This window comes from Mobula birostris, chromosome 22 (genome assembly GCF_030028105.1).
Source record: "Mobula birostris isolate sMobBir1 chromosome 22, sMobBir1.hap1, whole genome shotgun sequence".
Taxonomy (NCBI): domain Eukaryota; kingdom Metazoa; phylum Chordata; class Chondrichthyes; order Myliobatiformes; family Myliobatidae; genus Mobula; species Mobula birostris.
Window position 1 is genome coordinate 44,877,611 of NC_092391.1, and position 26,370 is coordinate 44,903,980.

Sequence of the window (26,370 nt, forward strand, 5' to 3'; positions counted from 1 at the left end):
CACCCAGATAGTCACAGGGGGAATGTACTTATCTCTTTGTTGGCTAGTCCCAATAAATCCAATCTCCTTATTTCACTGTTGTTACCTCAAATATTAACACCCGCACCCAATTTCATTTGTAAAGCTCCCTCCACACTTCCAGGTGCTGTCTGGACACAGAGTGAAGCTCCGTCTATACTGTCCCATCACACACTCCTAGGGTACGAGTTGGACGCAGAGTGAAGCTTCCTCTATATTATCCTGTCACACAGTCGCAGGGTAGCGGGCAGAGCTTTAAACACTTTCCACGTATCAGATGTGCTCCCAATCAACTCTGCCTACTTCCTGCCTAACACGCTGAGAACTTACCATGCTCCAATTTGATACTCAAGGTCCATACTTACCCCTATCTACAGCTATCTTAAAACTTATAGAATTGTGATCACTGTACCCTCGCTGTTTTCCCACCGAGAGTTCAGTCACTGGGCCAGGCTCATTGCTCAACACCAGGTCGAGTATGACCCCTTCTCTTTTTGGACTGCCAACACGTTGATTTTAGAAATCATCCTGGATGCAGCTAACAAATTCTACCCCATCTAAACCCTGCACTAAGGAGGTCTCAATATTCATTCGGGAAATTCAGGACAACCCTGTTGTTTTTATAACTTCCCTAATCTGCTTGCATGCCTGTTCCTCAATGTCTCAGTGACTATCCGAGTGTCTGTAGTAGAATTCCGACAGTGTGATTGCACCTTCCTTATTTTTGAGTTGCCCCTATGCAGACAAGGTAGATAAGCCTTTGTCATAGTCCGGTCCATCAAGTCCATATTCCAGTTCACTGTCCGGTCCATCGACCCTTGCTCCAGGTTTTCCTATCTACCCTGTTTTTGTCTTGTTGAGCTCTAATTGAGGCAGCTGATGCTCGTTGGGGCTGGCTGCATAAATACCTCCAGAGACCAGGGCGTGGCCGCTGGATTGTTCTTGTCCTTACTCCTTGGATCCCTTCCTCTGCCTTCTGTTTCCTCACCTGAAGCCCTGCCTTGTCTTGCTGGCAACTCCAGCCTCGCCTCCCCTCGCCTCTCCTTAAGTCTCCAGCCTCCAGCCTCTCCTCACCTCAAGTCTCCAGCCTCCAGCCTCCAGCCTCACCTTGTCTCAAGCCTCCATCCTCCAGCCTCGCCTCTAGTCTCAGGTCTCCAGCCTCCTGCCAAGCCTCGCCTCGTCTCTTGCCTAGCCTCGAGCCTGTAGACTCCAGCCTCTAGGCTCTAGCCTCTTGCCAAGCCAAGTCAAGTCTCTAGCCTCTAGCCTCTTGCCAAGCCCAGCCAAGTCTCTAGTCTCTAGCCTCTTGCCAAGCCAAGTCAAGTCTCTAGACTCTAGCCTCTTGCCAAGCCAAGCCAAGCCAAGCCAAGCCAAGTCTCTAGCCTCTAGCCTCAAGCTTCAAGCCTGTAGATTTCTGCCTCGTCCTGCCTGCCTGCCAAGCCTCGTCGTTGCCTAAGTTCTGGGGTCCGTGCCAGAGGCAAGACCCAGGTACTGGGTCCTTGTCCAGTCTCTGGCTCAGAGTCCAAGCCCGGGCTCCTAGCTCTTTTGTCCAGTCCTGTTCTAGGTTCCTGGTTTTCCTGTCCATATCCTTGCCATCGCCCTGTATCCTAGTCCTGTCCCTAGTACTTCAGTGTCTGTGTCTTGCACTTGGGTCCGCTCACAGCCACTGCCCTTATGACAGCCTTCCATTGTGTCCTCTCTGAAGGCAGCTGTAATATCGTCCCTGATTAATAGCATAACTCCTGCCCCTCCTCTCAATCTTTTCTAAAACTAAGTCTACTTGTTGGCATGGCTAAAGTAGCCATTCATGGGTCCAGGCTGTGGACAGTTGAGGATTCTAACCCGGCTGACTACCAGCCTCTCTTCCAGGGTTACATCAATACCTGTGTGTACCTGGAGAGGGAGCCCTTGGTGTCCACGGGTACATTGAGGTCTCTCTGGGACTGATGGGGGCCATGAGGGCTAGAGTGTGTTCCCTGGATAGAAATGATCGTGTTATAATTTGAAACTGAAGTTAGTGTGAATCTTGGAATATGGTAAAGTTGCAATAATGTGATGCTGTTATCATTGATCTCTCCTGGAACCTGCACATACATTATTACAAAGAAGGCATGACAGTATCTCTAATTTCTTAGAAGTTTGTGTAGATTCCACATGTCACCAAAAACTTCGACAAACTTGTATTGATGTACAGTGGGGCATATCCCAACTGGTTGCATCGCTACCTGGCACAGAAAAGGCAATACCGGGAATGACAAAGTCTACAGACAGTGGGTAGAAGACCAAGGAGATCATTGTGGACTTCAGGCATGCCAGGAGTCACACTCACGTCCCCATCTACATCAACGGAACTGTAGTGGAGCGTGTTTCAAGCCTCAAATTCCTTGGTGTCCACATTTCTGAGGATCTCACCTGGTCTCTGAACTCCTCCATCCTGATCGAAAAGGCGCAACAGCACCTTTATTTCCTGCGGAGCATGAAGAAAGCTCACCTCTGCCCCAGGATACTGATGGACTTTTACCGCTGTACCATTGAGAGCATACTCACCAACTGCACCTCAGCGTGGTATGGCAATTGTCCCGTATCGGACCACAAAGCACTCCAGCATGTGGTGAAAACTGCCCAGCAGGTTATCGGCACCCAATTGCCCACCATTGAGAACATCTACCATAAATGCTGCCCGACCAGGGCGAAAAGCATGATCAGGCATGCATCTCATCCTAATCATGGACTTTTTACTCTTCTCCTATCCGGTAGGCATTACAGGAGCCTCTGCTCCCGCATCAGCAGACACAGGAAGAGCTTCTTCCCTGAGGCTGTGACCCTGCTGAACCTCACATCACAGCGCCAAGCAGTATTGCATCCATATTATACTGTCTCAGTACTTTTATATTTGTGTGCTGTAGCACTTTTTTTTATTCGCAGTTATTTTGTAAATAACACTATTCTTTGCATTTCTGGTCAGATGCTAAATGCATTTCATTGGCTTTGTATCTGTACTCGGCACAATGACAATAAAGTTGAATCTAATCTAATCTAGATACAGTCCATTACAGGCAAAACCTCTCCCACCAGTATGTACAGTTACATGGAGTGCTGCCACAAGAAAGCAGCGTCCGTCATCAAAGAGCCCCATCACCTGGACCATACCCTCTTCCTGCTCCTACCATTGGGCAGGAGGTACTTAGGTGCCACACCACCAGGTTGAAGAACAGCTACCACCCTACAGCCAGCTGGCTTCCGAGCCAGCGCGGGTAACCTCACTCACCTCGACACTGAACTGATTCTACGACCTACAGACTCAATCTCATTGGCTCTTGTGTTCAGTATTTTTTAAATTTGCAGTTTGACTTCTTTTGAACATTGATTATTTGTCAGACTTTTTATGAATTTTTGTTTTGTAAATACTATTGCATTATTTATTTTTCCTGTAGATTCCTGCACAAGAAAATAAATCTCAAGGTAGTATATACTGTACATACTCTGATCATAAATTTACTTAACATTGAATAAACTTCTTTTGAAAAAGGCAACAAAGGGCAGGACAGAGAGCTAGACACAATCCGTCACTATGAACCACAAGATAAATATTATGAACAATCAAAGACATCTATAAAGTCAATAAAACCTTTACGGAAGTACAAACAAAGGGTCTATAATTTATACAAAGACACAGCTTTAAAGTAAAGACCACTGATTCCCAGACCTCTCTGGACATAAATGCTACAACTCAACTGGCTCTCTTTCTGACACGCAGGAGCTGCTGTTGGCAGATTTAAACATGAAGTCTGCAGTGGATGATCAGGCTGGAGGAACAAAGAGAACGTTAATGTTAATGTCTCTCTTTTCTTTCACACAACAACCCTCTCAGCAGCTTGTTTTCTTCAGCCTGCAGATACACTGGAGAATGCCGTCACCTGCCCTAGGACACCACACTTGCCTTCTACAAATTCAGAATTGAAGACCTTTTCTGACTGAAGCAGAATTTTAGAAATCAATTCAGGAAATTACAAATAATTAGTACAAATTAAAAATTAAAATAATAAGTTAACAAATTTCATGATGCATGTGGGTGATAATAAACCTGATTCTGATTCTGACATCTAGTTGTACGTTTTTGTATGGAGTTGAACAAGGGGGAGATTTCAATGTTATTTTTGATCAAAAGGTTAGAGGTGGTAAATCTTCATCTGTATTCTTCTGTCACATATTACTACAGCCAGGAAAGAATAATGCTCGTTCTGCACTGTCCCATCAAATTGACTGAGTGGGTTGAAGCAAAGAAACACAATAGAGTAAATCTTCTGTCTTGTCATAGCCTCCAGGGCAGGGGCAGTAGGATAGACACAGAGTGAAGATCTCTCTACACTCACATCACACAACGGGGCAGGGACAGTAGGATAGACACAGAGTGAAGATCTCTCTACACTCACATCACACAACGGGGCAGGGACAGTAGGATAGACACAGAGTGAAGATCTCTCTACACTGTCACATCACACACCACCTGGGCAGGACAGTAGGATAGACACAGAGTGAAGATCTCTCTACACTCACATCACACAACGGGGCAGGGACAGTAGGATAGACACAGAGTGAAGATCTCTCTACACTGTCACATCACACACCACCGGGGCAGGACAGTAGGATAGACACAGAGTGAAGATCTCTCTACACTCACATCACACAACGGGGCAGGGACAGTAGGATAGACACAGAGTGAAGATCTCTCTACACTGTCACATCACACACCACCGGGGCAGGACAGTAGGATAGACACAGAGTGAAGATCTCTCTACACTCACATCACACAACGGGGCAGGGACAGTAGGATAGACACAGAGTGAAGATCTCTCTACACTGTCACATCACACACCACCTGGGCAGGACAGTAGATAGACACAAAGTGAAGATCTCTCTACACTCACATCACACAACGGGGCAGGGACAGTAGGATAGACACAGAGTGAAGATCTCTCTACACTGTCACATCACACACCACCGGGGCAGGACAGTAGGATAGACACAGAGTGAAGATCTCTCTACACTCACATCACACAACGGGGCAGGGACAGTAGGATAGACACAGAGTGAAGATCTCTCTACACTGTCACATCACACACCACCGGGGCAGGACAGTAGGATAGACACAGAGTGAAGATCTCTCTACACTCACATCACACAACGGGGCAGGACAGTAGGATAGACACAGAGTGAAGATCTCTCTACACTCACATCACACAATGGGGCAGGGATAGTAGGATAGACACAGGGTGAAGATCTCTCTACACTCACATCACACAACGGGGCAGGGACAGTAGGATAGACACAGAGTGAAGATCTCTCTACACTGTCACATCACACACCACCTGGGCAGGACAGTAGGATAGACACAGAGTGAAGATCTCTCTACACTCACATCACACAACGGGGCAGGGACAGTAGGATAGACACAGAGTGAAGATCTCTCTACACTGTCACATCACACACCACCGGGGCAGGACAGTAGGATAGACACAGAGTGAAGATCTCTCTACACTCACATCACACAACGGGGCAGGGACAGTAGGATAGACACAGAGTGAAGATCTCTCTACACTGTCACATCACACACCACCGGGGCAGGACAGTAGGATAGACACAGAGTGAAGATCTCTCTACACTCACATCACACAACGGGGCAGGGACAGTAGGATAGACACAGAGTGAAGATCTCTCTACACTGTCACATCACACACCACCTGGGCAGGACAGTAGATAGACACAAAGTGAAGATCTCTCTACACTCACATCACACAACGGGGCAGGGACAGTAGGATAGACACAGAGTGAAGATCTCTCTACACTGTCACATCACACACCACCGGGGCAGGACAGTAGGATAGACACAGAGTGAAGATCTCTCTACACTCACATCACACAACGGGGCAGGGACAGTAGGATAGACACAGAGTGAAGATCTCTCTACACTGTCACATCACACACCACCGGGGCAGGACAGTAGGATAGACACAGAGTGAAGATCTCTCTACACTCACATCACACAACGGGGCAGGACAGTAGGATAGACACAGAGTGAAGATCTCTCTACACTCACATCACACAATGGGGCAGGGATAGTAGGATAGACACAGGGTGAAGATCTCTCTACACTGTCACATCACACACCACCGGGGCAGGACAGTAGGATAAACACAGAGTGAAGATCTCTCTACACTCACATCACACAACGGGGCAGGGACAGTAGGATAGACACAGAGGGAAGCTCTCTCTACACTGTCACATTACACACCCCGGCCCTTTGAGCAGCATCCCCCAATTTAATCCTAGCCTAATCACAGGACAATTTACAATGACCAATTGACCTACCAACCGGTCCATCTTTGGACTGTGGGAGGAAACCGGAGCACTCAGAGGAAACCCACACGGTCACAGGGGAGAACGTACAAACTCGTCACAGGGCAGCAGTGGTTCTCAAAGGATTCGGCAGGATCTATCAGATGGAGTTTAGACTGGACAAGCGTGAGCTGTTGCACTTCGGAAGATTAAATGTAAGGGGAAAGTATTTGGTAAATCCAGAACTCTCTAACAGCAGCAACACAAGTAGGTAGGGTAAAAAAAGACACGTGGCATGCTTGCCTCCGTCGGTCAGGGAATTGAATATAAAAGTCCCGGTGGTCATGTTGCAGCTGCATAGAACTTCGGTTAAGCGACAGTTGGAGAACTGTGTGCAATTCTGGGCACCACATTACAGGAAGGATGTACAGGGTCCAGAGAACGTGCAGAGCAGGATATTGACTGGATTAGGCAGCATTAGTTATAAGGAAAACAGAACACAGAAGCAGAAATCAAATCTGTAACAAGAGACATGTGGAAAGGGAGACCTACAGATCGCCAGCCCAGATTTAAGGGCCAAATGCCAGGCTCCTGTGTTGTAGTAAGTACACATGTAAGCAACATGCGCCTCTGCAGCAAACTTGTGATCAAAAGCTCTTCTTAAAAGGAGGAGCTTGACTGCAGCGTCAGAGTCTGAGGGGTGACAATTGTGAGAGGCATTGATGAGGTAGAAAAAAACTTCCTTTCCCCAGAATAGAAATGTCAAATACCAAAGTGAAACGGGGGCACCTCTTTTTCCCTTATTAGGGAGAGAGAGAGAGCCTGTGGTATGTCGAATACCGGGTGAATGAGCAGTCTTTGGGGTACTGCAAGTCTGTGTCTTTATTGATGCTTTGCTGCATGCTTGAGTGCTCGGTGGGGGATGCCGATGCTGTTTTGCTGGTGGGGGGGGCGGCTTGTTGCTTTGCTGCTGCTTGTGTGTGTGTGTGGGGGGGGGGAGATGGGGGCTTTGAGATTCTAACATTTAACTGTCATTCATTCTTTGGGGCACCCCTCTGTTTTTGTGGATGTTTGCGAAGAAAAAGAATTTCATGATGTATATTGTATACATTTCTCTGACATTAAATGTACCCATTGAAACTTATTGAAACATGGGTTTAAGGTTGAAAGGGGAAAGTTGAAAAGAGATCTACATTAAGGGAGGCAAGTACTTTTACACAGGAAGTGGTGGGTATCTAGAAAATGTTTTCTGGAAAGAGGTATGATAGAAGTGTTTAAGAGGGAGTTAGGCAGGCAGAGAATGATCATACACGGACAGATGGGATTAGTTTAAATTGGCCTCTCAACAGCGTTCTACTCTTCTCAGTAAATTCAATTCCTTTTCACCTATTCCTACCTCCCATCATAGTGTATTTGGTTTCGTTTTGACCTACATTCCCACCTCGTTTGTTTTTGTCCGCAGTGATGCACACCAACTTCCCCTTAGGCTCCCTTACGATGGCCTGTTCCATGCTTTGGAATAGGGGAGAAAAGATTTTGATCATGGATACGAGGGGAAACCTGAACCTATTTTGGTGGATGGCCTTAAACCAGCCCACCCAGATTTGGAGGATTCCGCTGCAATGCCCCTGGCGTCTCGATGTCACCATGAGTGTGTCAACGCGCCTCTGGACAAGCCTGAGGCATCTGTTGTTCCTCCACCCTTGGAACACAGGACCCGAGCTGGGCAGCTCTCCTGAGCTCTGGACAGGCTTGCAATGCTGGTTGTGGTGAGTTGTTGGGGATCCTGTGTAGGGTAACGTAATTGGTGGAAACGTACCGATTTCACAACCCCCGACATTGAGTTGGGGTTTCACTTTAGGAGACTGGTCTGATGTGATGACACAATTACGTAAAGGGTTTTCGGCGCGCTTTGAGTTCAGGCATTTTGGTGTCAATAAAAGATTTGCTATGGCTTTTTTTGTAACATAAAATGCCTCCGCCGTCTTATTTGCGAAAAACTACACCAGAAATAAGAAGTCTGTACGTTCTCCTGTGACTGTGTGGGTTTCCTCAGGGTGCTCTGGTTTCCTCCCTCAATCCAGAGGCGTACCGGTTGGTGGTTAATCGGTCATTGTAAATTTTCCTGTGACGAGGCTCGGGTTAAATCGGGGGTTGGTGGGGAGCGAAGCTCTGGGGGTTGGAAGGGGTGCTCCGTGCTGTACCTCAACAAACAACCAAACAGGGCAAGATTATAACGAGGTAAATTATTGTACTAGAGAGCAGTTCAAGTGTCTGATGACAGTGGGGCAGAAGCTGTTCTTGAGCCTAGGAGGTACGTCATTTCGAGTTTTTGTACTCTCTGCCTGATGGAAGAGGGGAGAAGAGAGAAGGGTGGGAAGGGTAGGTAGGGTCTTTGCTTACACAGGCTGTTTTACTGAGGCAACAGGACGTATAGATGAAGTTCATAGAGGTAAGTCTGGTTCCTGTGAACCAAACTTACTGGGAAGGGCGGAGCAGAGTCTTCTCTGTCTCACCAGGAGGGAGATGGTTTCTCCAAATCATGGATCCCAAATCTCTCTCTGCCACTGTTAGTAAACCCCCACAACACCTCCCACCATAACCTCCACTCTTCCAATGCCAGGACTTCCCAAACCCTAAACATGGCAGCTGCCACCACGCTCTGCTCCCGTCCAAGTTACCCATCAGCTGGTCCAATCCTTGCCTCCTCTCCTCCTCAATTCATCTATTGCTTCCACTCCTTCCCCTTCCCTCCCTCACTGGAGACCTCCCAGGGACAGGGAGATTCACACAGGGAGTGGGCACTCGAGGGAGGTTCACACAGAGAGTGGGCACTCGAGGGAGGTTCATACAGAGAGTGGGCACTCGAGGGAGGTTCATACAGGGAGAGTGGGCACTCGAGGGAGGTTCACACAGAGAGTGGGCACTCGAGGGAGGTTCATACAGAGAGTGGGCACTCGAGGGAGATTTACGCAGGGAGTGGGCACTGGAGGGAGATTCACACAGGGAGTGGGTACTCGAGGGAGGTTCACACAGAGAGTGGGCACTCGAGGGAGGTTCACGCAGAGACTGGGGCACTCGAGGGAGGTTCATACAGAGAGAGTGGGCACTCGAGAGAGGTTCACACAGAGAGTGGGCACTCGAGGGAGGTTCATACAGAGAGTGGGCACTCGAGGGAGGTTCATGCAGAGAGTGGGCACTCGAGGGAGGTTCACACAGAGAGTGGGCACTCGAGGGAGGTTCATACAGAGAGAGTGGGCACTCGAGGGAGGTTCATGCAGAGAGTGGGTACTCGAGGGAGGTTCATACAGAGAGTGGGCACTCGAGGGAGGTTCATACAGAGAGTGGGCACTCAAGGGAGATTCACACAGAGAGTGGGCACTCGAGGGAGGTTCATACAGAGAGTGGGCACTCGAGGGAGGTTCATACAGAGAGTGGGCACTCGAGGGAGGTTCACACAGAGAGTGGGTACTCGAGGGAGGTTCATGCAGAGAGTGGGTACTCGAGGGAGGTTCATACAGAGAGTGGGCACTCGAGGGAGGTTCACACAGAGAGTGGGCACTCAAGGGAGATTCACACAGAGAGTGGGCACTCGAGGGAGATTCACACAGAGAGAGGGCACTCGAGAGAGGTTCATACAGAGAGTGAGCACTCAAGGGAGATTCACACAGAGAGTGGGCACTCGAGGGAGGTTCATACAGAGAGTGGGCACTCGAGGGAGATTCACACAGGGAGGGGGCACTCGAGGGAGGTTCATACAGAGAGTGGGCACTCGAGGGAGGTTCACGCAGGGAGGGGGCACTCGAGGGAGGTTCACGCAGAGACTGGGGCACTCGAGGGAGGTTCATGCAGAGAGTGGGCACTCGAGGGAGGTTCACACAGAGAGTGGGCACTCGAGGGAGGTTCACACAGAGAGTGGGAACTCGAGGGAGGTTCACGCAGAGACTGGGGCACTCGAGGGAGGTTCATACAGAGAGAGTGGGCACTCGAGGGAGGTTCACACAGAGAGTGGGCACTCGAGGGAGGTTCATACAGAGAGTGGGCACTCGAGGGAGGTTCATGCAGAGAGTGGGCACTCGAGGGAGGTTCACACAGAGAGTGGGCACTCGAGGGAGGTTCATACAGAGAGAGTGGGCACTCGAGGGAGATTCACACAGAGAGTGGGCACTCGAGGGAGGTTCATACAGAGAGTGGGCACTCGAGGGAGGTTCACACAGAGAGTGGGTACTCGAGGGAGGTTCATGCAGAGAGTGGGTACTCGAGGGAGGTTCATACAGAGAGTGGGCACTCGAGGGAGGTTCACACAGAGAGTGGGCACTCAAGGGAGATTCACACAGAGAGTGGGCACTCGAGGGAGATTCACACAGAGAGAGGGCACTCGAGGGAGGTTCATACAGAGAGTGGGCACTCGAGGGAGATTCACACAGAGAGTGGGCACTCGAGGGAGGTTCATACAGAGAGTGGGTACTCGAGGGAGGTTCATACAGAGAGTGGGCACTCGAGGGAGGTTCACACAGAGAGTGGGCACTCAAGGGAGATTCACACAGAGAGTGGGCACTCGAGGGAGATTCACACAGAGAGAGGGCACTCGAGGGAGGTTCATACAGAGAGTGAGCACTCAAGGGAGATTCACACAGAGAGTGGGCACTCGAGGGAGGTTCATACAGAGAGTGGGCACTCGAGGGAGATTCACGCAGGGAGGGGGCACTCGAGGGAGGTTCATACAGAGAGTGGGCACTCGAGGGAGGTTCACGCAGAGACTGGGGCACTCGAGGGAGGTTCATGCAGAGAGTGGGCACTCGAGGGAGGTTCACACAGAGAGTGGGCACTCGAGGGAGGTTCATACAGAGAGTGGGCACTCGAGGGAGGTTCACACAGAGAGTGGGCACTCGAGGGAGGTTCACACAGAGAGTGGGTACTCGAGGGAGGTTCACGCAGAGAGTGGGTACTCGAGGGAGGTTCATACAGAGAGTGGGCACTCGAGGGAGGTTCACACAGAGAGTGGGCACTCAAGGGAGATTCACACAGAGAGTGGGCACTCGAGGGAGATTCACACAGAGAGTGGGCACTCGAGGGAGGTTCATACAGAGAGTGAGCACTCAAGGGAGATTCACACAGAGACTGGGCACTCGAGGGAGGTTCATACAGAGAGTGGGCACTCGAGGGAGATTCACGCAGGGAGGGGGCACTCGAGGGAGGTTCATACAGAGAGTGGGCACTCGAGGGAGGTTCACGCAGGGAGGGGGCACTCGAGGGAAGTTCACGCAGAGACTGGGGCACTCGAGGGAGGTTCATGCAGAGAGTGGGCACTCGAGGGAGGTTCACACAGAGAGTGGGCACTCGAGGGAGGTTCATACAGAGAGAGTGGGCACTCGAGGGAGGTTCATGCAGAGAGTGGGTACTCGAGGGAGGTTCATACAGAGAGTGGGCACTCAAGGGAGGTTCATACAGAGAGTGGGCACTCAAGGGAGATTCACACAGAGAGTGGGCACTCGAGGGAGGTTCATACAGAGAGTGGGCACTCGAGGGAGGTTCATACAGAGAGTGGGCACTCGAGGGAGGTTCACACAGAGAGTGGGTACTCGACGGAGGTTCATGCAGAGAGTGGGTACTTGAGGGAGGTTCATACAGAGAGTGGGCACTCGAGGGAGGTTCACACAGAGAGTGGGCACTCAAGGGAGATTCACACAGAGAGTGGGCACTCGAGGGAGATTCACACAGAGAGAGGGCTCTCGAGGGAGGTTCATACAGAGAGTGGGCACTCGAGGGAGATTCACACAGAGAGTGGGCACTCGAGGGAGGTTCATACAGAGAGTGGGTACTCGAGGGAGGTTCATACAGAGAGTGGGCACTCGAGGGAGATTCACACAGAGAGTGGGCACTCAAGGGAGATTCACACAGAGAGTGGGCACTCGAGAGAGGTTCATACAGAGAGTGAGCACTCAAGGGAGATTCACACAGAGAGTGGGCACTCGAGGGAGGTTCATACAGAGAGTGGGCACTCGAGGGAGGTTCATGCAGAGAGTGGGCACTCGAGGGAGGTTCACACAGAGAGTGGGCACTCGAGGGAGGTTCATACAGAGAGAGTGGGCACTCGAGGGAGGTTCATGCAGAGAGTGGGTACTCGAGGGAGGTTCATACAGAGAGTGGGCACTCGAGGGAGGTTCATACAGAGAGTGGGCACTCAAGGGAGATTCACACAGAGAGTGGGCACTCGAGGGAGGTTCATACAGAGAGTGGGCACTCGAGGGAGGTTCATACAGAGAGTGGGCACTCGAGGGAGGTTCACACAGAGAGTGGGTACTCTAGGGAGGTTCATGCAGAGAGTGGGTACTCGAGGGAGGTTCATACAGAGAGTGGGCACTCGAGGGAGGTTCACACAGAGAGTGGGCACTCAAGGGAGATTCACACAGAGAGTGGGCACTCGAGGGAGATTCACACAGAGAGAGGGCACTCGAGGGAGGTTCATACAGAGAGTGAGCACTCAAAGGAGATTCACACAGAGAGTGGGCACTCGAGGGAGGTTCATACAGAGAGTGGGCACTCGAGGGAGATTCACGCAGGGAGGGGGCACTCGAGGGAGGTTCATACAGAGAGTGGGCACTCGAGGGAGGTTCACGCAGGGAGGGGGCACTCGAGGGAGGTTCACGCAGAGACTGGGGCACTCGAGGGAGGTTCATGCAGAGAGTGGGCACTCGAGGGAGGTTCACACAGAGATTGGGCACTCGAGGGAGGTTCACACAGAGAGTGGGCACTCGAGGGAGGTTCACGCAGAGACTGGGGCACTCGAGGGAGGTTCATACAGAGAGAGTGGGCACTCGAGGGAGGTTCACACAGAGAGTGGGCACTCGAGGGAGGTTCATACAGAGAGTGGGCACTCGAGGGAGGTTCATGCAGAGAGTAGGCACTCGAGGGAGGTTCACACAGAGAGTGGGCACTGGAGGGAGGTTCATACAGAGAGAGTGGGCACTCGAGGGAGGTTCACACAGAGAGTGGGCACTCGAGGGAGGTTCATACAGAGAGTGGGCACTCGAGGGAGGTTCACACAGAGAGTGGGTACTCGAGGGAGGTTCATGCAGAGAGTGGGTACTCGAGGGAGGTTCATACAGAGAGTGGGCACTCGAGGGAGGTTCACACAGAGAGTGGGCACTCAGGGGAGATTCACACAGAGAGTGGGCACTCGAGGGAGGTTCACACAGAGAGAGGGCACTCGAGGGAGGTTCATACAGAGAGTGGGCACTCGAGGGAGATTCACACAGAGAGTGGGCACTCGAGGGAGGTTCATACAGAGAGTGGGTACTCGAGGGAGGTTCATACAGAGAGTGGGCACTCGAGGGAGGTTCACACAGTGAGTGGGCACTCAAGGGAGATTCACACAGAGAGTGGGCACTCGAGGGAGATTCACACAGAGAGAGGGCACTCGAGGGAGGTTCATACAGAGAGTGAGCACTCAAGGGAGATTCACACAGAGAGTGGGCACTCGAGGGAGGTTCATACAGAGAGTGGGTACTCGAGGGAGGTTCATACAGAGAGTGGGCACTCGAGGGAGGTTCACACAGAGAGTGGGCACTCAAGGGAGATTCACACAGAGAGTGGGCACTCGACGGAGGTTCATACAGAGAGAGTGGGCACTCGAGGGAGGTTCATGCAGAGAGTGGGTACTCGAGGGAGGTTCATACAGAGAGTGGGCACTCGAGGGAGGTTCATACAGAGAGTGGGCACTCAAGGGAGATTCACACAGAGAGTGGGCACTCGAGGGAGGTTCATACAGAGAGTGGGCACTCGAGGGAGGTTCACACAGAGAGTGGGTACTCGAGGGAGGTTCATGCAGAGAGTGGGTACTCGAGGGAGGTTCATACAGAGAGTGGGCACTCGAGGGAGGTTCATACAGAGAGTGGGCACTCGAGGGAGGTTCATACAGAGAGTGGGCACTCAAGGGAGATTCACACAGAGAGTGGGCACTCGAGGGAGGTTCATACAGAGAGTGGGCACTCGAGGGAGGTTCACACAGAGAGTGGGTACTCGAGGGAGGTTCATGCAGAGAGTGGGTACTCGAGGGAGGTTCATACAGAGAGTGGGCACTCGAGGGAGGTTCACACAGAGAGTGGGCACTCAAGGGAGATTCACACAGAGAGTGGGCACTCGAGGGAGATTCACACAGAGAGAGGGCACTCGAGGGAGGTTCATACAGAGAGTGGGCACTCGAGGGAGATTCACACAGAGAGTGGGCACTCGAGGGAGGTTCATACAGAGAGTGGGTACTCGAGGGAGGTTCATACAGAGAGTGGGCACTCGAGGGAGGTTCACACAGAGAGTGGGCACTCAAGGGAGATTCACACAGAGAGTGGGCACTCGAGGGAGATTCACACAGAGAGAGGGCACTCGAGGGAGGTTCATACAGAGAGTGAGCACTCAAGGGAGATTCACACAGAGAGTGGGCACTCGAGGGAGGTTCATACAGAGAGTGGGCACTCGAGGGAGATTCACGCAGGGAGGGGGCACTCGAGGGAGGTTCATACAGAGAGTGGGCACTCGAGGGAGGTTCACGCAGAGACTGGGGCACTCGAGGGAGGTTCATGCAGAGAGTGGGCACTCGAGGGAGGTTCACACAGAGAGTGGGCACTCGAGGGAGGTTCATACAGAGAGTGGGCACTCGAGGGAGGTTCACACAGAGAGTGGGCACTCGAGGGAGGTTCACACAGAGAGTGGGTACTCGAGGGAGGTTCACGCAGAGAGTGGGTACTCGAGGGAGGTTCATACAGAGAGTGGGCACTCGAGGGAGGTTCACACAGAGAGTGGGCACTCAAGGGAGATTCACACAGAGAGTGGGCACTCGAGGGAGATTCACACAGAGAGTGGGCACTCGAGGGAGGTTCATACAGAGAGTGAGCACTCAAGGGAGATTCACACAGAGACTGGGCACTCGAGGGAGGTTCATACAGAGAGTGGGCACTCGAGGGAGATTCACGCAGGGAGGGGGCACTCGAGGGAGGTTCATACAGAGAGTGGGCACTCGAGGGAGGTTCACGCAGGGAGGGGGCACTCGAGGGAAGTTCACGCAGAGACTGGGGCACTCGAGGGAGGTTCATGCAGAGAGTGGGCACTCGAGGGAGGTTCACACAGAGAGTGGGCACTCGAGGGAGGTTCATACAGAGAGAGTGGGCACTCGAGGGAGGTTCATGCAGAGAGTGGGTACTCGAGGGAGGTTCATACAGAGAGTGGGCACTCAAGGGAGGTTCATACAGAGAGTGGGCACTCAAGGGAGATTCACACAGAGAGTGGGCACTCGAGGGAGGTTCATACAGAGAGTGGGCACTCGAGGGAGGTTCATACAGAGAGTGGGCACTCGAGGGAGGTTCACACAGAGAGTGGGTACTCGACGGAGGTTCATGCAGAGAGTGGGTACTTGAGGGAGGTTCATACAGAGAGTGGGCACTCGAGGGAGGTTCACACAGAGAGTGGGCACTCAAGGGAGATTCACACAGAGAGTGGGCACTCGAGGGAGATTCACACAGAGAGAGGGCACTCGAGGGAGGTTCATACAGAGAGTGGGCACTCGAGGGAGATTCACACAGAGAGTGGGCACTCGAGGGAGGTTCATACAGAGAGTGGGTACTCGAGGGAGGTTCATACAGAGAGTGGGCACTCGAGGGAGGTTCACACAGAGAGTGGGCACTCAAGGGAGATTCACACAGAGAGTGGGCACTCGAGAGAGGTTCATACAGAGAGTGAGCACTCAAGGGAGATTCACACAGAGAGTGGGCACTCGAGGGAGGTTCATACAGAGAGTGGGCACTCGAGGGAGGTTCATGCAGAGAGTGGGCACTCGAGGGAGGTTCACACAGAGAGTGGGCACTCGAGGGAGGTTCATACAGAGAGAGTGGGCATTCGAGGGAGGTTCATGCAGAGAGTGGGTACTCGAGGGAGGTTCATACAGAGAGTGGGCACTCGAGGGAGGTTCATACAGAGAGTGGGCACTCAAGGGAGATTCACACAGAGAGTGGGCACTCGAGGGAGGTTCATACAGAGAGTGGGCACTCGAGGGAGGTTCATACAGAGAGTGGGCACTCGAGGGAGGTTCACACAGAGAGTGGGTACTCTAGGGAGGTTCATGCAGAGAGTGGGTACTCGAGGGAGGTTCATACAGAGAGTGGGCACTCGAGGGAGGTTCACACAGAGAGTGGGCACTCAAGGGAGATTCACACAGAGAGTGGGCACTCGAGGGAGATTCACACAGAGAGAGGGCACTCGAGGGAGGTTCATACAGAGAGTGAGCACTCAAAGGAGATTCACACAGAGAGTGGGCACTCGAGGGAGGTTCATACAGAGAGTGGCCACTCGAGGGAGGTTCACGCAGGGAGGGGGCACTCGAGGGAGGTTCACGCAGAGACTGGGGCACTCGAGGGAGGTTCATGCAGAGAGTGGGCACTCGAGGGAGGTTCACACAGAGATTGGGCACTCGAGGGAGGTTCACACAGAGAGTGGGCACTCGAGGGAGGTTCACGCAGAGACTGGGGCACTCGAGGGAGGTTCATACAGAGAGAGTGGGCACTCGAGGGAGGTTCACACAGAGAGTGGGCACTCGAGGGAGGTTCATACAGAGAGTGGGCACTCGAGGGAGGTTCATGCAGAGAGTAGGCACTCGAGGGAGGTTCACACAGAGAGTGGGCACTGGAGGGAGGTTCATACAGAGAGAGTGGGCACTCGAGGGAGGTTCACACAGAGAGTGGGCACTCGAGGGAGGTTCATACAGAGAGTGGGCACTCGAGGGAGGTTCACACAGAGAGTGGGTACTCGAGGGAGGTTCATACAGAGAGTGGGTACTCGAGGGAGGTTCATACAGAGAGTGGGCACTCGAGGGAGGTTCACACAGAGAGTGGGCACTCAAGGGAGATTCACACAGAGAGTGGGCACTCGAGGGAGATTCACACAGAGAGAGGGCACTCGAGGGAGGTTCATACAGAGAGTGAGCACTCAAGGGAGATTCACACAGAGAGTGGGTACTCGAGGGAGGTTCATACAGAGAGTGGGCACTCGAGGGAGGTTCACACAGAGAGTGGGCACTCAAGGGAGATTCACACAGAGAGTGGGCACTCGAGGGAGGTTCATACAGAGAGAGTGGGCACTCGAGGGAGGTTCATGCAGAGAGTGGGTACTCGAGGGAGGTTCATACAGAGAGTGGGCACTCGAGGGAGGTTCATACAGAGAGTGGGCACTCAAGGGAGATTCACACAGAGAGTGGGCACTCGAGGGAGGTTCATACAGAGAGTGGGCACTCGAGGGAGGTTCATACAGAGAGTGGGCACTCGAGGGAGGTTCACACAGAGAGTGGGTACTCTAGGGAGGTTCATGCAGAGAGTGGGTACTCGAGGGAGGTTCATACAGAGAGTGGGCACTCGAGGGAGGTTCACACAGAGAGTGGGCACTCAAGGGAGATTCACACAGAGAGAGGGCACTCGAGGGAGGTTCATACAGAGAGTGAGCACTCAAGGGAGATTCACACAGAGAGTGGGCACTCGAGGGAGGTTCATACGGAGAGTGGGCACTCGAGGGAGATTCACGCAGGGAGGGGGCACTCGAGGGAGGTTCATACAGAGAGTGGGCACTCGAGGGAGGTTCACGCAGGGAGGGGGCACTCGAGGGAGGTTCACGCAGAGACTGGGGCACTCGAGGGAGGTTCATGCAGAGAGTGGGCACTCGAGGGAGGTTCACGCAGAGACTGGGGCACTCGAGGGAGGTTCATACAGAGAGTGGGCACTCGAGGGAGGTTCATGCAGAGAGAGTGGGCACTCGAGGGAGGTTCACACAGAGAGTGGGCACTCGAGGGAGGTTCATACAGAGAGTGGGCACTCGAGGGAGGTTCATGCAGAGAGTTGGCACTCGAGGGAGGTTCACACAGAGAGTGGGCACTCGAGGGAGGTTCATACAGAGAGAGTGGGCACTCGAGGGAGGTTCACACAGAGAGTGGGCACTCGAGGGAGGTTCATACAGAGAGTGGGCACTCGAGGGAAGTTCACACAGAGAGTGGGTACTCGAGGGAGGTTCATGCAGAGAGTGGGTACTCGAGGGAGGTTCATACAGAGAGTGGGCACTCGAGGGAGGTTCACACAGAGAGTGGGCACTCAAGGGAGATTCACACAGAGAGTGGGCACTCGAGGGAGGTTCACACAGAGAGAGGGCACTCGAGGGAGGTTCATACAGAGAGTGGGCACTCGAGGGAGATTCACACAGAGAGTGGGCACTCGAGGGAGGTTCATACAGAGAGTGGGTACTCGAGGGAGGTTCATACAGAGAGTGGGCACTCGAGGGAGGTTCATACAGAGAGTGGGCACTCGAGGGAGGTTCACACAGAGAGTGGGCACTCAAGGGAGATTCACACAGAGAGTGGGCACTCGAGGGAGATTCACACAGAGAGAGGGCACTCGAGGGAGGTTCATACAGAGAGTGAGCACTCAAGGGAGATTCACACAGAGAGTGGGCACTCGAGGGAGGTTCATACAGAGAGTGGGCACTCGAGGGAGATTCACGCAGGGAGGGGGCACTCGAGGGAGGTACATACAGAGAGTGGGCACTCGAGGGAGGTTCACGCAGGGAGGGGGCACTCGAGGGAGGTTCACGCAGAGACTGGGGCACTCGAGGGAGGTTCATGCAGAGAGTGGGCACTCGAGGGAGGTTCACACAGAGAGTGGGCACTCGAGGGAGGTTCACACAGAGAGTGGGCACTCGAGGGAGGTTCATACAGAGAGTGGGCACTCGAGGGAGGTTCATGCAGAGAGTGGGCACTCGAGGGAGGTTCACACAGAGAGTGGGCACTCGAGGGAGGTTCATACAGAGAGAGTGGGCACTCGAGGGAGGTTCACACAGAGAGTGGGCACTCGAGGGAGGTTCATACAGAGAGTGGGCACTCGAGGGAGGTTCATGCAGAGAGTGGGCACTCGAGGGAGGTTCACACAGAGAGTGGGCACTCGAGGGAGGTTCATACAGAGAGAGTGGGCACTCGAGGGAGGTTCACACAGAGAGTGGGCACTCGAGGGAGGTTCATACAGAGAGTGGGCACTCGAGGGAGGTTCACACAGAGAGTGGGTACTCGACGGAGGTTCATGCAGAGAGTGGGTACTCGAGGGAGGTTCATACAGAGAGTGGGCACTCGAGGGAGGTTCACTCAGAGAGTGGGCACTCAAGGGAGATTCACACAGAGAGTGGGCACTCGAGGAGATTCACACAGAGAGAGGGCACTCGAGGGAGGTTCATACAGAGAGTGGGCACTCGAGGGAGATTCACACAGAGAGTGGGCACTCGAGGGAGGTTCATACAGAGAGTGGGTACTCGAGGGAGGTTCATACAGAGAGTGGGCACTCGAGGGAGGTTCACACAGAGAGTGGGCACTCACGGGAGATTCACACAGAGAGTGGGCACTCGAGGGAGATTCACACAGAGAGAGGGCACTCGAGGGAGGTTCATACAGAGAGTGAGCACTCAAGGGAGATTCACACAGAGAGTGGGCACTCGAGGGAGGTTCATACAGAGAGTGGGCACTCGAGGGAGATTCACGCAGGGAGGGGGCACTCGAGGGAGGTTCATACAGAGAGTGGGCACTCGAGGGAGGTTCACGCAGGGAGGGGACACTCGAGGGAGGTTCACGCAGAGACTGGGGCACTCGAGGGAGGTTCACGCAGAGAGTGGGCACTCGAGGGAGGTTCACGCAGAGAGTGGGCACTCGAGGGAGGTTCACGCAGAGAGTGGGCACTCGAGGGAGGTTCACGCAGAGAGTGGACACTCGAGGGAGGTTCACGCAGAGAGTGGGCACTCGAGGGAGGTTCACGCCGAGAGTGGGCACTCGAGGGAGGTTCACGCAGAGAGTGGGCACTCGAGGGAGGTTCATGCAGAGAGGGGGCACTGGAGGGAGATTCACGCAGGGAGAGGGCACTTGAGGGAGGTTCATACAGAGAGTGGGCACTCGAGGGAGATTCACACAGAGAGTGGGCACTCGGGGGAGGTTCATACAGCGAGTGGGCACTCGAGGGAGGATCACACAGAGAGTGGGCACTCGAGGGAGGTTCACACAGAGAGTGGGCACTCGAGGGAGGTTCACGCAGAGACTGGGGCACTCGAGGGAGGTTCATACAGAGAGAGTGGGCACTCGAGGGAGGTTCACACAGAGAGTGGGCACTCGAGGGAGGTTCATACAGAGAGTGGGCACTCGAGGGAGGTTCATGCAGAGAGTGGGCACTCGAGGGAGGTTCACACAGAGAGTGGGCACTCGAGGGAGGTTCATACAGAGAGAGTGAGCACTCGAGGGAGGTTCACACAGAGAGTGGGTACTCGAGGGAGGTTCATGCAGAGAGTGGGTACTCGAGGGAGGTTCATACAGAGAGTGGGCACTCGAGGGAGGTTCACACAGAGAGTGGGCACTCAAGGGAGATTCACACAGAGAGTGGGCACTCGAGGGAGGTTCACACAGAGAGAGGGCACTCGAGGGAGGTTCATACAGAGAGTGGGCACTCGAGGGAGATTCACACAGAGAGTGGGCACTCGAGGGAGGTTCATACAGAGAGTGGGTACTCGAGGGAGGTTCATACAGAGAGTGGGCACTCGAGGGAGGTTCATACAGAGAGTGGGCACTCGAGGGAGGTTCACACAGAGAGTGGGCACTCAAGGGAGATTCACACAGAGAGTGGGCACTCGAGGGAGATTCACACAGAGAGAGGGCACTCGAGGGAGGTTCATACAGAGAGTGAGCACTCAAGGGAGATTCACACAGAGAGTGGGCACTCGAGGGAGGTTCATACAGAGAGTGGGCACTCGAGGGAGATTCACGCAGGGAGGGGGCACTCGAGGGAGGTACATACAGAGAGTGGGCACTCGAGGGAGGTTCACGCAGGGAGGGGGCACTCGAGGGAGGTTCACGCAGAGACTGGGGCACTCGAGGGAGGTTCATGCAGAGAGTGGGCACTCGAGGGAGGTTCACACAGAGAGTGGGCACTCGAGGGAGGTTCACACAGAGAGTGGGCACTCGAGGGAGGTTCACGCAGAGACTGGGGCACTCGAGGGAGGTTCATACAGAGAGAGTGGGCACTCGAGGGAGGTTCACACAGAGAGTGGGCACTCGAGGGAGGTTCATACAGAGAGTGGGCACTCGAGGGAGGTTCATGCAGAGAGTGGGCACTCGAGGGAGGTTCACACAGAGAGTGGGCACTCGAGGGAGGTTCATACAGAGAGAGTGGGCACTCGAGGGAGGTTCACACAGAGAGTGGGCACTCGAGGGAGGTTCATACAGAGAGTGGGCACTCGAGGGAGGTTCACACAGAGAGTGGGTACTCGACGGAGGTTCATGCAGAGAGTGGGTACTCGAGGGAGGTTCATACAGAGAGTGGGCACTCGAGGGAGGTTCACTCAGAGAGTGGGCACTCAAGGGAGATTCACACAGAGAGTGGGCACTCGAGGAGATTCACACAGAGAGAGGGCACTCGAGGGAGGTTCATACAGAGAGTGGGCACTCGAGGGAGATTCACACAGAGAGTGGGCACTCGAGGGAGGTTCATACAGAGAGTGGGCACTCGAGGGAGGTTCACACAGAGAGTGGGCACTCAAGGGAGATTCACACAGAGAGTGGGCACTCGAGGGAGATTCACACAGAGAGAGGGCACTCGAGGGAGGTTCATACAGAGAGTGAGCACTCAAGGGAGATTCACACAGAGAGTGGGCACTCGAGGGAGGTTCATACAGAGAGTGGGCACTCGAGGGAGGTTCACACAGAGAGTGGGCACTCAAGGGAGATTCACACAGAGAGTGGGCACTCGAGGGAGATTCACACAGAGAGAGGGCACTCGAGGGAGGTTCATACAGAGAGTGAGCACTCAAGGGAGATTCACACAGAGAGTGGGCACTCGAGGGAGGTTCATACAGAGAGTGGGCACTCGAGGGAGATTCACGCAGGGAGGGGGCACTCGAGGGAGGTACATACAGAGAGTGGGCACTCGAGGGAGGTTCACGCAGGGAGGGGGCACTCGAGGGAGGTTCACGCAGAGACTGGGGCACTCGAGGGAGGTTCATGCAGAGAGTGGGCACTCGAGGGAGGTTCACACAGAGAGTGGGCACTCGAGGGAGGTTCACACAGAGAGTGGGCACTCGAGGGAGGTTCACGCAGAGACTGGGGCACTCGAGGGAGGTTCATACAGAGAGAGTGGGCACTCGAGGGAGGTTCACACAGAGAGTGGGCACTCGAGGGAGGTTCATACAGAGAGTGGGCACTCGAGGGAGGTTCATGCAGAGAGTGGGCACTCGAGGGAGGTTCACACAGAGAGTGGGCACTCGAGGGAGGTTCATACAGAGAGAGTGGGCACTCGAGGGAGGTTCACACAGAGAGTGGGCACTCGAGGGAGGTTCATACAGAGAGTGGGCACTCGAGGAGGTTCACACAGAGAGTGGGTACTCGACGGAGGTTCATGCAGAGAGTGGGTACTCGAGGGAGGTTCATACAGAGAGTGGGCACTCGAGGGAGGTCACTCAGAGAGTGGGCACTCAAGGGAGATTCACACAGAGAGTGGGCACTCGAGGAGATTCACACAGAGAGAGGGCACTCGAGGGAGGTTCATACAGAGAGTGGGCACTCGAGGAGATTCACACAGAGAGTGGGCACTCGAGGGAGGTTCATACAGAGAGTGGGTACTCGAGGGAGGTTCATACAGAGAGTGGGCACTCGAGGGAGGTTCACACAGAGAGTGGGCACTCAAGGGAGATTCACACAGAGAGTGGGCACTCGAGGGAGATTCACACAGAGAGAGGGCACTCGAGGGAGGTTCATACAGAGAGTGAGCACTCAAGGGAGATTCACACAGAGAGTGGGCACTCGAGGGAGGTTCACGCCGAGAGTGGGCACTCGAGGGAGGTTCACGCAGAGAGTGGGCACTCGAGGGAGGTTCATGCAGAGAGGGGGCACTGGAGGGAGATTCACGCAGGGAGAGGGCACTTGAGGGAGGGTCATACAGAGAGTGGGCACTCGAGGGAGATTCACACAGAGAGTGGGCACTCGGGGGAGGTTCATACAGCGAGTGGGCACTCGAGGGAGGGATCACACAGAGAGTGGGCACTCGAGGGAGGTTCACGCAGAGACTGGGCACTCGAGGGAGGTTCATACAGAGAGAGTGGGCACTCGAGGGAGGTTCACACAGAGAGTGGGCACTCGAGGAGGGTTCATACAGAGAGTGGGCACTCGAGGGAGGTTCAGGCAGAGAGTGGGCACTCGAGGGAGGTTCACACAGAGAGTGGGCACTCGAGGGAGGTTCATACAGAGAGAGTGAGCACTCGAGGGAGGTTCACACAGAGAGTGGGCACTCGAGGGAGGTTCACACAGAGAGTGGGTACTCGAGGAGGTTCATGCAGAGAGTGGGTACTCGAGGGAGGTTCATACAGAGAGTGGGCACTCGAGGGAGGTTCACACAGAGAGTGGGCACTAAAGGGAGATTCAGACAGAGAGTGGGCACTCGAGGGAGATTCACACAGAGAGAGGGCACTCGAGGGAGGTTCACACAGAGAGTGGGCACTCGAGGGAGATTCACACAGAGAGTGGGCACTCGAGGGAGGTTCATACAGAGAGTGGGTACTCGAGGGAGGTTCATACAGAGAGTGGGCACTCGAGGGAGGTTCACACAGAGAGTGGGCTCTCGAGAGAGGTTCATACAGAGAGTGAGCACTCAAGGGAGATTCACACAGAGAGTGGGCACTCGAGGGAGGTTCATACAGAGAGTGGGCACTCGAGGGAGATTCACGCAGGGAGGGGGCACTCGAGGGAGGTTCATACAGAGAGTGGGCACTCGAGGGAGGTTCACGCAGGGAGGGGGCACTCGAGGGAGGTTCACGCAGAGACTGGGGCACTCGAGGGAGGTTCACGCAGAGAGTGGGCACTCGAGGGAGGTTCACAAAGAGAGTGGGCACTCGAGGGAGGTTCACGCAGAGAGTGGGCACTCGAGGGAGGTTCACGCAGAGAGTGGGCACTCGAGGGAGGTTCACGCAGAGAGTGGGCACTCGAGGGAGGTTCATACAGAGAGGGGGCACTGGACGGAGATTCACGCAGGGAGAGGGCACTTGAGGGAGGTTCACGCAGAGAGTGGGCACTCGAGGGAGGTTCATACAGAGAGTGGGCACTCGAGGGAAGTTCACACAGAGAGTGGGCACTGGAGGGAGATTCACACAGAGAGTGGGCACTCGAGGGAGGTTCATACAGAGAGTGGGCACTCGAGGGAGGTTCATACAGAGAGTGGGCACTCGAGGGAGGTTCATGCAGAGAGTGGGTACTCGAGGGAGGTTCATGCAGAGAGTGGGTACTCGAGGGAGGTTCATGCAGAGAGTGGGCACTCGAGGGAGGTTCACACAGAGAGTGGGCATTCAAGGGAGATTCACACAGAGAGTGGGCACTCGAGGGAGATTCACACAGAGAGAGGGCACTCGAGGGAGGTTCATACAGAGAGTGAGCACTCAAGGGAGATTCACACAGAGAGTGGGCACTCGAGGGAGGTTCATACAGAGAGTGGGCACTCGAGGGAGATTCACGCAGGGAGGGGGCACTCGAGGGAGGTTCATACAGAGAGTGGGCACTCGAGGGAGGTTCACGCAGGGAGGGGGCACTCGAGGGAGGTTCACGCAGAGACTGGGGCACTCGAGGGAGGTTCATGCAGAGAGTGGGCACTCGAGGGAGGTTCACGCAGAGAGTGGGCACTCGAGGGAGGTTCACACAGAGAGTGGGCACTTGAGGGAGGTTCACACAGAGAGTGGGCACTCGAGGGAGGTTCACGCAGAGACTGGGGCACTCGAGGGAGGTTCATACAGAGAGAGTGGGCACTCAAGGGAGGTTCACACAGAGAGTGGGCACTCGAGGGAGGTTCATACAGAGAGTGGGCACTCGAGGGAGGTTCATGCAGAGAGTGGGCACTCGAGGGAGGTTCACACAGAGAGTGGGCACTCGAGGGAGGTTCATGCAGAGAGTGGGTACTCGAGGGAGGTTCATGCAGAGAGTGGGCACTCGAGGGAGGTTCATACGGAGAGTGGGCATTCAAGGGAGATTCACACAGAGAGTGGGCACTCGAGGGAGGTTCATACAGAGAGTGGGCACTCGAGGGAGATTCACACAGAGAGTGGGCACTCGAGGGAGGTTCATACAGAGAGTGGGCACTCGAGGGAGGTTCATACAGAGAGTGGGCACTCGAGGGAGGTTCACACAGAGAGTGGGTACTCGAGGGAGGTTCATGCAGAGACTGGGTACTCGAGGGAGGTTCATACAGAGAGTGGGCACTCGAGGGAGGTTCACACAGAGAGTGGGCACTCGAGGGAGATTCACACAGGGAGTGGGCACTCGAGGGAGATTCACACAGAGAGAGGGCACTCGAGGGAGGTTCATACAGAGAGTGGGCACTCGAGGGAGATTCACACAGAGAGTGGGCACTCGAGGGAGGTTCATACAGAGAGTGGGTACTCGAGGGAGGTTCATACAGAGAGTGGGCACTCGAGGGAGGTTCACACAGAGAGTGGGCACTCGTGGGAGATTCACACAGAGAGTGGGCACTCGAGGGAGATTCACACAGAGAGAGGGCACTCGAGGGAGGTTCATACAGAGAGTGAGCACTCCAGGGAGATTCACACAGAGAGTGGGCACTCGAGGGAGGTTCATACAGAGAGTGGGCACTCAAGGGAGATTCACGCAGGGAGGGGGCACTCGAGGGAGGTTCATACAGAGAGTGGGCACTCGAGGGAGGTTCACGCAGGGAGGGGGCACTCGAGGGAGGTTCACGCAGAGACTGGGGCACTCGAGGGAGGTTCATGCAGAGAGTGGGCACTCGAGGGAGGTTCACGCAGAGAGTGGGCACTCGAGGGAGGTTCACACAGAGAGTGGGCACTCGAGGGAGGTTCACGCAGAGAGTGGGCACTCGAGGGAGGTTCACGCAGAGAGTGGGCACTCGAGGGAGGTTCACACAGAGAGTGGGCACTCGAGGGAGGTTCATACAGAGAGGGGGCACTGGAGGGAGA

The 26,370-nt window shown here is 54.3% G+C and overlaps 1 long non-coding RNA gene across 1 annotated transcript in view; it reads left to right on the forward strand.

Annotated features, from left to right (window-relative positions):
* The first annotated feature begins 6,841 nt into the window (after nucleotides 1–6,841).
* LOC140186169 (uncharacterized) overlaps nucleotides 6,842–26,370 on the forward strand; it is a 48,967-nt gene continuing 29,438 nt past the window's right edge. Inside the window, exons 1-2 of the long non-coding RNA XR_011882799.1 lie at nucleotides 6,842–6,952; nucleotides 7,814–8,120. This is a non-coding gene — a long non-coding RNA (uncharacterized lncRNA). The remainder of the gene's footprint in view (nucleotides 6,953–7,813; nucleotides 8,121–26,370) is intronic.